Genomic DNA, 14,264 nt, shown 5'->3' on the forward strand with positions numbered 1-14,264 from the left:
ATCCTCCCAATAAACTTATGAGGGGAGAGTCATTATACCCAATTTGCAGATAAGAAAACTGAGACATGCAAGACTAATCAACTATGGCAAGGTCACACCACTGGCGAATTGGTCAAACTGGGCCTGGAGCCCTTTGACCTGACTCCACCCCTGGAAGACAGTGGCCTGATGGATTTCTTGGTGAGTCCAAGTGCTAGATGTCATCAGGAAGGGAACTGGGAATAAAATGTAGGTGACAATGCGCTGGACTCTCCACCACAAAAGAAAGACAAGGTGGAGCTGGAGTTCAAGGAAGGCCCAGAGTGGGGGTGGCCTGAGAGGACAGGTGCAGAGCTGGGCGGGGGTAATGTTGCTCAGTGTGGACAGTGAAGGCGCAGAAGAGCTGCCCACTGAGGTCTTCAGAATCATGAAGACGCTGAGCTCTGAGGCCAAGGAAACCTCGTCTTTTTCTCTGTCCTCTCCCCGGTGCCTGGCCTACCTCCTACCATGTCATGGGTAGTGCTGGGACCCTGCAGCTTGAAAGATGTAGAGGAAATGAGATGAAAGACAGCCCATGGCCCATGTTGGGTGGCCCAATGATAGAATTTGAAGCTCCAAAGGTGGTAGAACCTAAAAATGTAAATTTATTTCTAGAAGCAGCTGCTCTCCAAGACATTCGAGTCATCATGAACTACTAAGGAAAGCTTGGAAGGGGAGTGGCCATTCCTCTCCTCAGCTGGGTCCCGCTGATGGCAGAACATCAGCTGGCCCTGGTGTCTATACAGAGTCCCTGGGCCCTGGCCGGGGTGGGATGGGGCTACTGAGGTGTCTGGGCCAGTGGGGACTGTTCTTAGACAGCCGCCATGTTCAGGAGATAGAGCACTGGGAGCTGGGAGACTGGGCCCTAGTTCCAGCTCTAACAGCCACACCTGTAGCCAGGACATACTCTTTTCTAGGTCCCAGCTTTCATATCTATGACAAGAGAAAGATGCACCACACAATGGCTTTCAAAAGACATAAAATCAGAGTTGTTCTCATAGAACCTGACACAGACCCTCACAATCACTGCCCCTCTCAACTCACTTCTGTGGCCCCTGAGGGGTGTCAGAGACACCCGCCCCCCATGCCAACTCCCTGTGGAGCATGGTTTGAAAAGCACTGGATTGAAGTCACTCAGCAGACTTTGACGGAGCACCTACTGCATGCTAAGCATTTTCTAGGTGTTGGAGATAGAAGACGATCAAGACAGACAGGGCTCCTGTCCCATGCAGCTTTTGTTCTTGGAGGGGCTGGGAAGGGGGCAGACAACCACCAAGGAAAACAACCAAGCAGAAACTTTTAGATAGTGATAAGTTACAGAGAAAATGCAACAAAGGATTGCTGGGGTGTTGGGGTGGAGGTGTTCATCTTCTTGAAATTGGGTGGCCAATTTAAAGGCTTCACCGAGGAGGTGACATTTGGACCTGAATGACCAGAATGAACCAGCCACGCAAAGTCATGTGGGAAGGACGTCCAGGCAGGGGAGACCACGCGGGCAAAGGCCCTGAGGTGGGAATGAAGTGGGAGGCCAGTGGCTGGAGGGTGGTGGGTGAGGGGAGAGTGAATCATGGATGCTGAGACGGCGGGGAGACCAGCTCCTGAAGGCCTTGGGCCAAAGAAGGGGATTGGGCTTTATTCTTAGTGTGAGAGGATCACATCTCTACGGCCTTCTAAGAGCCTCTGCAATCCCCAGAGGGCTGAGGCGGGCGTGATTGCTACCTGCATCTAAGGGTAGGTCATCCCACAGGGTACTTGCAGTGACTGAGGAGTAGTCCGGACTAGTTGCCAGTTTCCAGCCATCGAAGTTGCCTGAGCCTTATCTGGTGTATATAAGAGTTTTGCTGACCCCCGTGGGTAAAGCCCCGGTGCCCCCAGGCACTGAGAGGGCAGAGGGAGCTCCTGAGAGAAGAGCGATGGAGGCCGAGGTGGGTCGAGGGGGCAGTAGGAGGCCAGGGCTCTGAGTCAGTGCTAGGAGCTTCCTTGACTAACAAAGCCACTCCAATCCCCAACCCGGCTACATACCAGTCCTCTCCCCCAGGGATGGGTTTGAAGACAATCTAAGCAATCAGGTTCCCTCACACCAGGGGGACCCTGTCTCTTAAAACATCACCAAAGCAAGTTACAGCAGAAGCCACTGCAGGCTGGGCTTAGGAAGCAAGTAGGAATCCCAGAATGAGGCTGCCCTAAGGGGAATTAAGGGCTGAGGAAAGGGCTGAAGAAGCCCCCTGGCTGGGCTGTGTGGGCCTGGGTGGGGGTGATGCCCACCGATGGAGTGGTGAGGACAGGGGACAGAGACAGGTAGGTAGGTAGGCAGGGCACCTCTTTGCTCAGCTCTGGGGCTGCCATTCCCCCCTGGGGATGCTACTCACTGAGACTTCTGGGAGACTGGTGCCCCCTGGAGTCGGACAGCCAGTAGCGCACACAGGGTTGGGCCTGCAGCCAATGGGGTAGGAGGGGGGTGTGTGGAGCCGGCAGGGCAGTCAGGTCTGGAGAGAGAAAGTGTTCCGAGGCAGGACTCAGCCAAGGAGCCAGGGCCCCACCCTCCGGAAAACCACACTGAATGTTCTACCTCTCTCCTCATTCTTCTTTTAAATCCAGGAAAATAAGGAACTAAAATGAGCTTCCAACATGACCAACCTTTAAATGGAAGGTAGCAGGTAGGAGGTGGGAAAGGAGAGGTTGGGTCCAGCCTCACCCTGGGGGTGGAGAGGGCTTGTCGGGTCAGTGACTGCGTTTGAAGTTTAGGGTTTTAAGCTCTACTTGGTGGGGTCTCCCTTGTCCCGGGTTGGCCCTGGGGCCCTGGTGCAGCAGCCTCATTCCTGCTGCAACATCAGACCTGGCTGACTGCCTAGATCAGCATCTCTAGACTGAGTCCCTCACTCTGCCCTAGGGAAGAAGAGTTCTCTGGTCACATTCAATGTGAGGAACTTGACGGAGATTTCCAATGCCCCTTAGCATATTGAGAAGTCCTGCAAGAAAGGGGCACTTTTTATTCTGTTTAACCCTTAGGGATGAGATCCTTTTTACATGCAATGCTATTGACATCCCTGGAAGGAATGTTCTACTTTGGGGAACACCTGCCTAGCTTTTTCTGCCTCTTGGGACAAATGTACTTTAATCCAGGGTCAAGGACAATTGTGTTATGGAAGAAGGGCCCCTGTCTCAGGCAGGAGAGGGGAGGCAGGCTTCCACTTTCTCACTCCCGTAAAGGACAAAGGTGAGGCGAGAGGCTGTAGTTCTGTCTGCAGGGAAGGGAGGACAAGTCACCTTGAGAGGCAGGGCTAGAGGGAGGGGCTTAGAACCAAATGCAACAAGAGGAACTCTTTTGGCCTTTAAACTAGGGGTTCAGAATCAGGACTGCATTAGAATCACCTGGGGAGATCTTGAAAAACACAGATTACTAACCTGCCCCCCACTACCAACAATCTCTGGGGGCACATGAGGCCTGGGAACCCTTGTTTCTCAAAAGCTCCTTGAATGTTTCTGATTCTAGGGACAGAGGTTACCTCTGGTGACAGCCTTCCAGGCCCCTTTTTCAGCGCCTCGTAAAACTGGCAAACATCTGCTACATCCCTGAGTCATCCTAAAATCCAGGTATTCCCCTGAACCATCTGAATAAACAGGTCAAAGTGAGGGGAGGAGGAAGGGAGCACCCTTGATGGGGAAGGGAAGTAGCAGGGGGAAGGTCAGGGATCCAGGGTTTGTTGGGGAAAATACCCCTACATATGACCCAGGGTGGTGGCCAGGACAAGGAAGCCCAGGTTTCCTGAGAGATATGGGAGTCTGGGCTCCCTCCTTGCCTTGGACATTTCTCTTCTAAAGGGTTTTCTTCCCAAAAGCAACCCTGGGGCCAGCAAGGACCCTGGAAGGACAGAGTCAGAAGGTGGCCCAAGGGTGGGCAATGGGTGGTCCCAGGACAAAATGCTTCCACAGTTGGATGGGATGGCACAGTGTTTCTGTGACCTAGCACCTCCTATTACTGGTTTGGATGTGACATATGCTGTGGAGGGAGGAGCCTCAGCAGCCTGGTTAAAGCCGTGGCTCTGCCAACAGCAGCCTGTGCCCTCCCCGTCCAGGGCCCTCCCCTCTCTGGGACTCAGTCTCTTCACCTGCATGATGAAGGAGCCAGGTGACTTAAACGTCTCCTTAGTCCCCCTGTGCTCTAATGCTTCATGATTCTGAGAAGGTTCAGGGAAGTTTGCTGATTTCCCAAGTCCACCCATTTGGCTAGTGGCTTTCAGTTAGGCCTTAATTTGTTGTGATTTCAACTCCATGTGGTTGAGTAATGGTTCCATTTTAAAGAAAGGAAAATGGAGGTATTCAATGACGTGCCTGCACTGAGATAAGTCTCCAGGTCCCCGATCCTGATTTGGTCCTCTATTCAGCAGCTTCCTCAGTTCTGATGTCCCATTCCTACCTCCCTCCCCCCATGGGGATCCCGCTCTTGGGACTGTCACAGCTCAATGGCTGTATCTGCAGTTCCCTCTAGAGGGCGCTGCTGCCTGGTGCGGTAACCTGACCCTAGCAGGCACTGGGAACCTGAGGTCCTGGCTTCTGGCTTTCTTGGGATAGAGTGGCAAAGTGGAGGATGCCTGTTTGGGTGTTGCTGGCACTTTCCTTGTCAAGAATTGAAAGGAATTTAGAGTGCAGTGGTCCACTGGTTTGTTCATTCATTCATTCAGACTGTCTGTGCCCAGCACTGGCTTGGGCACAGTGCACACCAGATACAAGAGAGTCCTGCTTGGGCTTCACAGGCACCCCCAGAAGGCAACATCCTGGACAGTAATTTCTCACTGGATCTCGATCTGTGAGGGCAGGGCTTAGTATCTCCATTTTACAGATAAGGAACCTGAGGCTCAGAGAGGTGAAACAATTTCCCCACATCACACAGCCAGTCAGTGCCCAGTTCATGTGACTCCAAGTCAGTGCTCTTCCCCCTGCACACACTGGAGGACGCACACATTGGGCTTCTTGATGAAGCTAACCCTTCTCCCATCTTCTCACCCCTTGCTGGGAGCTGTGTGTGTGAGGAGGTGCTGACCCTGCACCCTCAGAAGCAGAAGGCATTATTGTGGCAACCGTGTCCCAAACAGCAACCTTCTTTGACCTCATGATCACATGTCCGTACCTGCTGATACTGTAACTTTCCATAGTGGGCCCTTTAAAAACCTCAGATAATCCTAACAGCTGCTATTTTATTGTAGGTCTACTTTGTGTCAAGTCCTTTATTTGCTTTATCTTGAATTCTCTCAACTGTCCCACAAGCCCAATTTCACAGGTGCAGAAACTGAGGCTCAGAGAAGATGACTTGTCTAAGTGCTCATAGTTCGGATTTCAACCTGTATCTGGGCCACCAAAGTCCAAGTTCTCTCTACTTTACCTCTGTGCCCCTGGCTCTTTCTTCATTTGTTGTCTCCTCTTTATTGACTGCCAAACTCTCCCTTCTTGCCCTCCTACCTGCAGCTTACCTTCCTGCTGTTACACACAGTTGGGCATGGCCTGACCCAATGACTAAATGAAGATCTGGAGCAGAGTTTCTTAATCTTGGCACTAGGGGCATTTTGGGCTGTATAATTCTTTCTTGTTGAGGAGAAGGCACTGTCCTGTGCATTGTAAATGTTTAGCAGCATCCCTGGTCTCTACCCACTAGATGCCAGTAGTATCGCCCCTCTGTTGTCCCACGGTGACAACAAAAATTGTCTACAGGCACGACCAAATGTTCCCTGGGGGGCAAAATAGCTCCCCAGTTGAGAACCACTGCTTTATAGAAATGAAGGGTCAGGGTCAAGTTGATTATAACCTGTCTTCCCCATTAGACCATGAGTGGCTGGAGGGCAGGAAGAGTGAATTGTTTTATTCACTGCTGTGTTACCCACACCTAGTGCCATGCCTGGCATGTGACAAGTGCTGCTGAAAGAAGAATGAATGAATGAATGAATGAATGAACAAGTAGTTTCCACGGACATGGTATGTTTCAGGATGAGGGCCTGAAGGCCTAGTTTCCCTTCCAGATCCTCACTGACCTGCACTGGGCTGGCCTGGAGCACAATACCTTTTCCTCTCTAGGCCTTGGTCCCCTTTGCCATCTCTTAAATAAGGGTCCTCACTGGCCCTGAAGCCCTGGACATCTGTGGTCTGGGAACTGCCATGTTCCACCTCAGAGGCCCAGAGTCCAGGGGTTGAGGAGAGGGGCCGTCTCCCCGGCTGGACATTGAGATCTGCCCAGTCTTGAGTTTCTCCTTCCTCCTCTTGCTCCTCAAGTCAAATCAATTACAGAGAGACGGGAAGTGCCCCCCCCTCCCTCCTGCCCCAAGACCGTATGCAGCAGAGGTGGCTCCTTTTTTGGGTGTGTGTCTTAAAAGGAAAAACATGTAACCTCAAAGGTAACCAAATATCCAAATCACGGTGCCCAGCATCACACACCCCAAATCCACCTATTCATGAGTTTAACAAAAAGCTTCTTTAGGATACACTGTAAGGCCATTGAGAGGGAGAAAAGTCGCCTCTTACACGCCCAGGCCAGCCCACAGGGCCGCCCTCCCAGCACACACATACACACACTCATACACACACACATACTCGGCCGCTTACAAGAAGGCTCTGAGTTTTTAAAAGTAAACTCTACGTTTCCGTTCTTGCCCTGGATTCAACTTTTGAAAAAAGGAACCGTTTTACCATTTTCCCTACAAATTTTCATCTCTCTGGTCCTCCCTTTGCCTCAATCCCGCTCCCTCCCTCTACCCTTACCCTTGCCCACCCCCAGCAGCCCATCCTCTGCAGTCTCCACTCCAGCTCCCACCGTGCCCAGGGGCCCAGACCCCCTTCCAGGGAGGGGGTTGTCCTGTTAGTTCAGGGGAAGGAGAGCAGCCGCCCCAGGGGAGATGCCACACAGACAGCCCAACCTTTGCCCCCTGGAACAGGGCTTTCTTAAGGAAGGAGGGTGGTAGTAAAGCTCCCATCAGGACCCAAAGCATGGCCCAGAGGCAGCCTGGTGACAGCAGGAGAGGACGGCTCCCAGCTCCCATTTCAAGATGTGTTCCCATCCACAGACCCCCTTTACCAGGGCAGTCCATTAGCCCTGTCCCTTCTCCTGCTCCACTTGTAAGCAGGCATGCCCTCTTCCTTGAACTTGCCCTTCACTCCCACCTCCAGCTTCCATCCCTTGCTGCCTCTACTCCCATGATACTTAAAGGGTTTTGTTCCTATAGGGGTAGCAAGGATGCCCCAGCGCCCGCCAGCTGGAGCCACGAGGCAGGAATTTCTCAGAGACAGAAATATCATCAGGATCAGAGTCTTTCAAATTCTTTTGATCACAACCCGCAGTAAGAAATACATTATACAAATAACAAATTTGTGTCTATTTGTGTGTATACATATATATTATCAACATATATATACTTATGTAGACCTGCATAAGTATGTATCAGAAAGAAAAGTTTCCAGAAGCAATACTTACCTTTACGACATGGGAGGCACTATGAGATTATTCTTTCCTATTTCATTAAACCTCCACGAAATTGGTTTCAAAACCGGCAGTTGGACCACTCCTGTTCTAGATGTTCATGTGGGAGTGGACTAAAAATGACACTCCGAACAGGGTCCTGCGGGTCCTGCGGGCTTCCCCTGGCTCAGCTGAGGTCTTCCTAGTATCCAACAAGAAGGACCTTGGGGAGACCAAGTTCTAGAAGGGATCATTAAAAAAATCCACACCAAAAGTTGGACACACGGTCTTTTACTAAGACAGAACTGGGACCCCAAAAGGGCCTAGAAACCTTGACAAAGGGGCCTAGGAAACCTTGACAAAGTCATGTAGCTAGTAGTTGGCCGAGCCGGGATTTGAACCCGGGTCTGCCTTGGCCGGCAGGCTGCCCACCCACATGGCTCTTCCCCACCAGCTCAGCAGGTGAGCTCTCTCTTGGACTCCCTCTCCGACTGGGGAGTCTGACAGGCCATTCTGGGTCCGTGAGGATGGAGAGTGCCCCATCTTGGCAGGCGGGGGTACGGGCTGCCTGGGATAGGAGTGTGTGTGTGAGAGGGTGACAGGGGCAAAATGTGTGCCTGGGTGTGAGGAAGGGCGTGGGGACAGGTGTGGCTCACACCAGACAGCGCAGGAGCTCACCCCTCAAGCGCACAGACTTCCTCCAAAGAAGTAAGAATATATGCTGTTTTCCCCTCTGGATTCTTTGCTCTTGTGTTGATCATAGGGCTTTCAGATAATAAAGGAATAATGCCAACTTAAGTATGATTTTCACTGAAAATTCTAGGAAAGAAAAACTTCTACTTAAGATTAAAATCAGTATTAATAATAATATCGAACAGCTTTGAGTACCTGTCCAGTGGCAGACACTGTGCTAAGAGCTTTGCTTGGGTCACATCACAGCTTCCGTTTATTGAGGACCCGCTATGGGCCAGCACTGAGCACAGAGCCTGGCACCTAAGCGGTGCTTAGTAGATGTCAGAGAATGAATGAATGAATATACCAGGCGTTTAGCTAGCAACTGCACAGAAATACATCTAATTTAAACACAACTTGACGTAACCTGAAGAATTCCAGCATTTCTCTGAGAGAGACTTTCTTCCTTTTGATAATTCCTCCATCCAAAACTTCTTAAACTGGAGAGATCTTTTGTTCTGTAATTTTTTCTTTCAGGTTAGAAGCGTCTCCCCAGCCCCACACTCCCACCCCTAACAAGCCTTTGGCTTTTCTTCCCCATTGCTTGTCCATTCCTGAGTAGTCTCTTCCTGGCTCAGTGACTGACAGGCCAACGTGCCAACATGGATCTTCACAGAGCCTCCTAAGCCCCTTTGCCCCTTCTCCTTGGCAGCCCAAAAGGCAAGGAAGAGAGAGGAGGATTTGATCCCAGACCTCCGGACCCTTCAATCAGGACTAGTGATCAACTATGGCCTCAGAAAACCTAGATTCTAGTCCTACCCCTACCCCCAAGTCACAGTGCAACCTTTAGTGAATCATCACACCGTTCTAGGTTCACTTTCACTTAGCATGAGATGAGATGAATGTGTTTCAGACTGTCAGCTACCCGCCCACGGCAGCATCCAGGAACCAAAATGCCACACTAACCCAGTTCAGCTTTGCATCTTCCTCCCTTCCCTCCTGGTAGCCAGCCACCCCCGCAGAACTGGAATTTACGCATCAATCAACATGCAGAGACCTGGGCTCCTTAGTGGTGAAACCCTAGAAGAACCCCATCAGAACCCCGCTATGACTGCAAGGAGGAGAATGATGAAAAAGTTTGGGTTGGATCCTGTCCCCCAGTAGGAGATGACTCTCACCCCTACAGTTTGCTGTAGCCTAGAATGTGGGTTCCATTGGCATTGACAACTGCCTACCCAACCCCAGGGGTAGAAAGGGTTCCTGCTCCACCATCACTGGCTTCTTCGGCAGAGGGATCCAGAGATGGAAAGGCAACCCATGGCCATGTGTCCTCCCCTCCCCTCCTGTTCCTTGAGAAATGCCCCTTCTTGGTGGCATGTTCAGAGCGCTGCTCTTGTCTCCCTTGCTGGCAGCTCAGGAGCCCTGCCCCAAGCTCTGCCAATTAATTCCTCCTGGCTTTCCCCCACCCCTCCGGGTGCCCAGTGGCCATGGAAGTGGGACCAAAGGGTTCTCTCAGCCTCTACTTAGGCACCTGCTGGGTATCTGACACACTGCCGCGTCATTTCGTTTATTCCTCAGACACTCTGCTGCTGAAGAGGCCTCCTCCTTCCCCACTGACAGAGGGCAGGCCAAGGCTCAGGAAGATGAAGCAACTCCCCCAGCTCAAAAATAGCACAGCGGGATTTGGACCCACAGTTTCCTGACCCCGGAGCTGCTACTCTGTCCACTATGGCTCCTCCCAGACCCTGGGGCTTGAAAAGTGGGTCCCTTAATTCTGGGGACCAGGAGGCAAGAGCCCCTCCTCACGTGTCCCTTCGCCCCATTCACTCTGAGTCTGCAACAGCCAGAAAGTTTGCTCAAGTCCACGGCGGACGCAGCCGGGGGACGTCGGGGGCCCCCAGCGCACACCTCCCCGGGGGGTGGGGGGAGACGGAGGCAGCGCAGCCTCCAGCACAGAGGGGGCAGCCACAGCACCGCTCCCGGCTCGCCGGGCGCCCTGGGAGAGCCTCTCTCTGGAGGGCAGGAGACGGTTACCTTGAAGAGTTGGGCTCCCTTCTCCAAGAACTTCAGTCCCGTACACTTGGCGAGGCAGCGGGGTCTCCTGGGGCCAGGAGGCCCGGGTCTCGCCGCGCAGAGGGGGAGACGCTCTGGGAGGGCGCTGCGCACCCCTCCTCCTGCCGGCGTCCTGTCCGCAGGTCCCCTCGGGCGGTGGCCGCAGCGGCAGCGTCTGGGTTGCGGAGTCCCGGCCGGCCTAGGGAAGGGACACTGAAAGGCGCCCGGAGCCCCCTGGCACCCGTGTCAGATGCCGGCCGGCGAGGGTGCTGAGAGAGAGACTTGAGCAGCGCCGCGCGCGTCCTCGGCTCTGCGAGGCCCCTCTGGAGCAGCGGGAAGGTAGGTGGGCGGGCGGGCACGGCGCGCGGTGACACATACATAGGGGCGGGCGGGGGAGGGGAAGGCCCAGGAGGGGGGCGGGAGGGGGCGAGCGCGAAGGGAAACCCCACCCCCGGGGCACCCGAGGGGCGGCCGACAAGGGGAGGGGAAGGCAGAGGCGTCTGGAGCGCGCTGGTCCCCAGCCCCGGACCGGCGCGCGGCTAGGGAAGCCGCCGGGCGCGCAGGGCGCGAGAGGAGCGCTCCCCGCCGCGGCGCGGCCCCGGGAGCCCCGGCGCCCGCGGGAGGACGGCGGCGCGGGAAGGGCTGGAGGGCCCGCGTCTGCAATGCGGTCGGCCGCTCCGCAGTCGGAGGGGCCCGGGAGGGCTGTACCCGCACTGGCAGCCCCTGCGGGCCCGGCTCCGCAGCCGCCGCGGCCGGACAGGGCTCCCCGGCGCCTGCGCGGGGGTCTGCAGCTGACGCCCCTCAGGATGCGATCGGGAGGGGCGCGGCCCCCTGCTCCCAGGCCACAGTTCGGAAGGACCTTCCTGAAGAGCTGGCTGAAAGTTTTCGGGGATGGGGTGCGGCGAGATGGCAGGGGAGTGCGGAGCGGGGCTGGGGGTGGCGGTGGGGAGGAAGTTAGAGGACAGCGGGGAGGCGTGCTGGGGGCTGGGAGCCTCAAGACCAAAGGCTGAGGGTTTTCGAAATCTAGGAGAGACCAAGGACATCTCAAATGAAGCAGGAATTCTCCAGTAGCTGCAGAGACCACCCTCCTTAATTTTGTTTCCACGCAAAAGAATAAAAGAACAGGTTTTGAAGACCTTCTGAGCTGGTTGCTTAATACACATTAATGTCTCATTTAATTTTCTCAAAGAGCCCAATGAGGTAAATATACGTAAATATTACAACTAATCTCCCCTTGCCAAAAAAAAAAAAAGATGTGAAAACTGAGGCTCAGAGGGTAATGTAGTTACCACTCAAGGTGGGGTTTGAATTCAAACCCAAGGTCATACTCTCTGCTGCTACACAAGCTTCTGGTTCAGCCTCAGCACTTTGGGGGACCCAGGCTGGCTGGTGGCCTTCAGGGTCCTTATGGAGGAAGCTGCTGGTGATTGACACTAAGATTTAGTGGCCTTGGTCAGTGTGGTAGAAGCCGCTAGACCCCTCATTGGGCAGGGACTGAATGGAGAAGGACAAGAAGTGGGATCTTTGCGGGCTGCCCATTACAGAGATAACAGACCCAGCTTTTCCTTGGTTAAAAGGAGCCAGAGTGCCTCACTTTCCCCAGCGTGAGTCCTCTGGAACTGTGTGGGTATTTTACCGGCCATCTCTCCTGCGGGACAGGACTGGCCCTGGCCCAGCACATTCTCTGGAGCTGCCCCCCACCCCTTCCCTGCACAGGACAGTGAAGCCTAGGGAGGGCGTGGTGCCCACTCCACCCGCTGGTCCGGGGAGCTGGGGTTAAGGTGTTCCATCGGTTGGTGGTTCTGGTTTCACCAGTGTTCTACCTGAGTCTGTTGGCTTCTCCGAGTCAGGTCTCTAAGTTGCAGAGCACTTTGGGCACTGCTGACAGGACAGTGACCAGAGCCCCTTAGGCGGAAACAGTGACTTTCAAAGAAATGGGATGAAATCTTATTAGTTACTGGCCCTAATGTCAGGACCAGGGGAAATGACCCTTCTAGAAAAAAACAATCTTTAAAATTCCAACAGGAGGGTCATGAATTCTCATGTCAGTATTCATTCATCAGATGCTCTTGGTGAGAACAAACCGCACCCTCACCTGTGAAATGGGGCCATATCTGACATATATCCCAGGACACGTGAGGTTAGTGAAGGACAATTCAATTCAAGGACAAATATTAATTAGGTAATTAACCTTTGTAATGAAGGGAGTGAATGTTTATTGATCATCTAGTTTGTAATGAAACTAAGAAGCATATAATAGGCACCTATTGTGTGCCAGACACTGCTTGATACCACGGCCTGGCAGGTGGTTCTTATTCCCATTTGACACGCTAAGAAACTGAGACTAAGAGTCCACCCAGGTAGTGAATGAGTACAGGTTGGCATGACTCCACACTGCCTACCTTTACAGGCTGCAGAAAACCCAGCATGATGGGAAAGCATTTGGATACTTTAAAGACTGTGTTGAGAGAATCAAAGGACATGAGTGTCTGAAAGCCCTTGGTGGCATATGGACGTTCCCCTATTCAATGCAGGAGTCTACACAAGGGAACTCCTTGTGTAGTATTTCTGATCCTGGTCATCTCTCCTCTGCTCAAATACTTTGTAGCTGCCCACTGCCTTTTCCAGGCTGCCTGACCTGGTCTGCTGTCATGGGCAAGTTCTAACCTCTCACTGCTCAAGAGTAGTCTACAGACTAGCACAGTCAGCCGGGAGCTTGTTGGAAATGCAGACTCTCAGGCCCACCCCAGACTCAGAATCTGCATTTTAATAAGATCCCCCAGGTGTTTTCTACACCTGCTGATGTTTGAGAAGCACTGTGCTGGCATTGTTTAGCAGGTTTACTCATTACAGAACAAGAGAATCTCTGAACTAGGAAGGGCTCTTAGGGAATGTTGAGGACAACTTTTTCTGGGTCTTCACTCAGCCTGGGACTGAGTTCTAGGGCAGGGCACTGGAGACAGCCCTGCTAGGATGCCGTGGTTCCATATCCCGGTAATTATGGCTGAGTGTCACATCACCCCAAAACTTACTGGCTTAAGAGTCATTTACTATCTCTCCTGGTTTCTATGGGTCAGCAATTTGGGAGAAGCTCACCCAGGCAGTTCTGGCTTGGGCTGTCTCATGGGGTTGCAGTCAGATGTCAGCTGCAGCCCCATCATCTGAAGGCTAGACCGAGGCTTGAGGATCCAGGTCGAAGGTGGCTTACTCACATGGCTGGCGAGTCGGTGTTTGCTATTGGCCGGTGGCTTCAGATCTTCTCCATACAGGGCCTGCTGGTGGAGCTGCCTCATGGCATGACACCTTGCTTCCACCACAGTGAGTGATACAAGAGCCCAAGGGGAAACCACAATGCTTTTATGTCCTAGCTTTGGAAGTCACACATGGTCATGTCCACTGTAGTCTATTGGTCACATAGGGCCAGCCCTGTATTAGTGTGGGAAGGGACATACAAGGGTGTGAATACCAGGGCATGGGGATTGCCGAGAGGCATCTTGGAGGCTGGCTTCTACTCTCCATTAAACTGACTGTTAGAGGATGGCCAGTCTCCCAGTCCATCTAACTGTATCATCATGTTATTGTCCCTTACATGGTGATACCATGTAAATGCCTCACTAAGTCCAAGTGTAAGGTGTTTTCAGAATTCCTCTGAAGCATCTTTCCAATACCCCTGTATGAGTAAGTGGTCTAGCCTGCTCTCTGGGACAACACATCTGTCTCAATTTCTGCAGGACAGGCTTCATTTAGCCCAAGGGACTTTTCATATCATCCCTCTATGTCTCTCCTCACAGCAGAATGCCCTCAGGTCCTTCAAATATTTCCCAAAGGAGCTTCCTTCTGGCTTCCTCACTCTCTGGAAACTCCTGTTTGTGGATGCCCCTCAAATGTGTAATTCCCAGCATTGGATGCCCAAGCTCAGCCATGGACTGACCAGGGCAGAGCCAAGACAACCTTTCCCTCTCACCATTTGGGCATTCTGCTCCTACTGGCGCCACCAAAGATTGGTGAGTCTTTGAGCTTATGCTTTTGGTTGATATTGAAACTTGTGGACAGTTGAAACCATCAAACTGTTTTCATGCTG

At 52.9% G+C, this 14,264-nt stretch overlaps 1 protein-coding gene across 1 annotated transcript in view; it reads right to left on the bottom strand.

Moving 5' to 3' along the window:
• ACAN (aggrecan) overlaps positions 1-10,202 on the bottom strand; it is a 62,080-nt gene extending 51,878 nt beyond the window's left edge. Inside the window, exon 1 of the mRNA XM_059915392.1 lies at positions 10,166-10,202. The gene's annotated coding sequence lies outside the window, so the exon portion shown is untranslated. The remainder of the gene's footprint in view (positions 1-10,165) is intronic.
• Positions 10,203-14,264: the final 4,062 nt, after the last annotated feature.

The sequence above is a fragment of the Balaenoptera ricei genome, chromosome 2, assembly GCF_028023285.1.
Source record: "Balaenoptera ricei isolate mBalRic1 chromosome 2, mBalRic1.hap2, whole genome shotgun sequence".
In the NCBI taxonomy this organism is placed as follows: domain Eukaryota; kingdom Metazoa; phylum Chordata; class Mammalia; order Artiodactyla; family Balaenopteridae; genus Balaenoptera; species Balaenoptera ricei.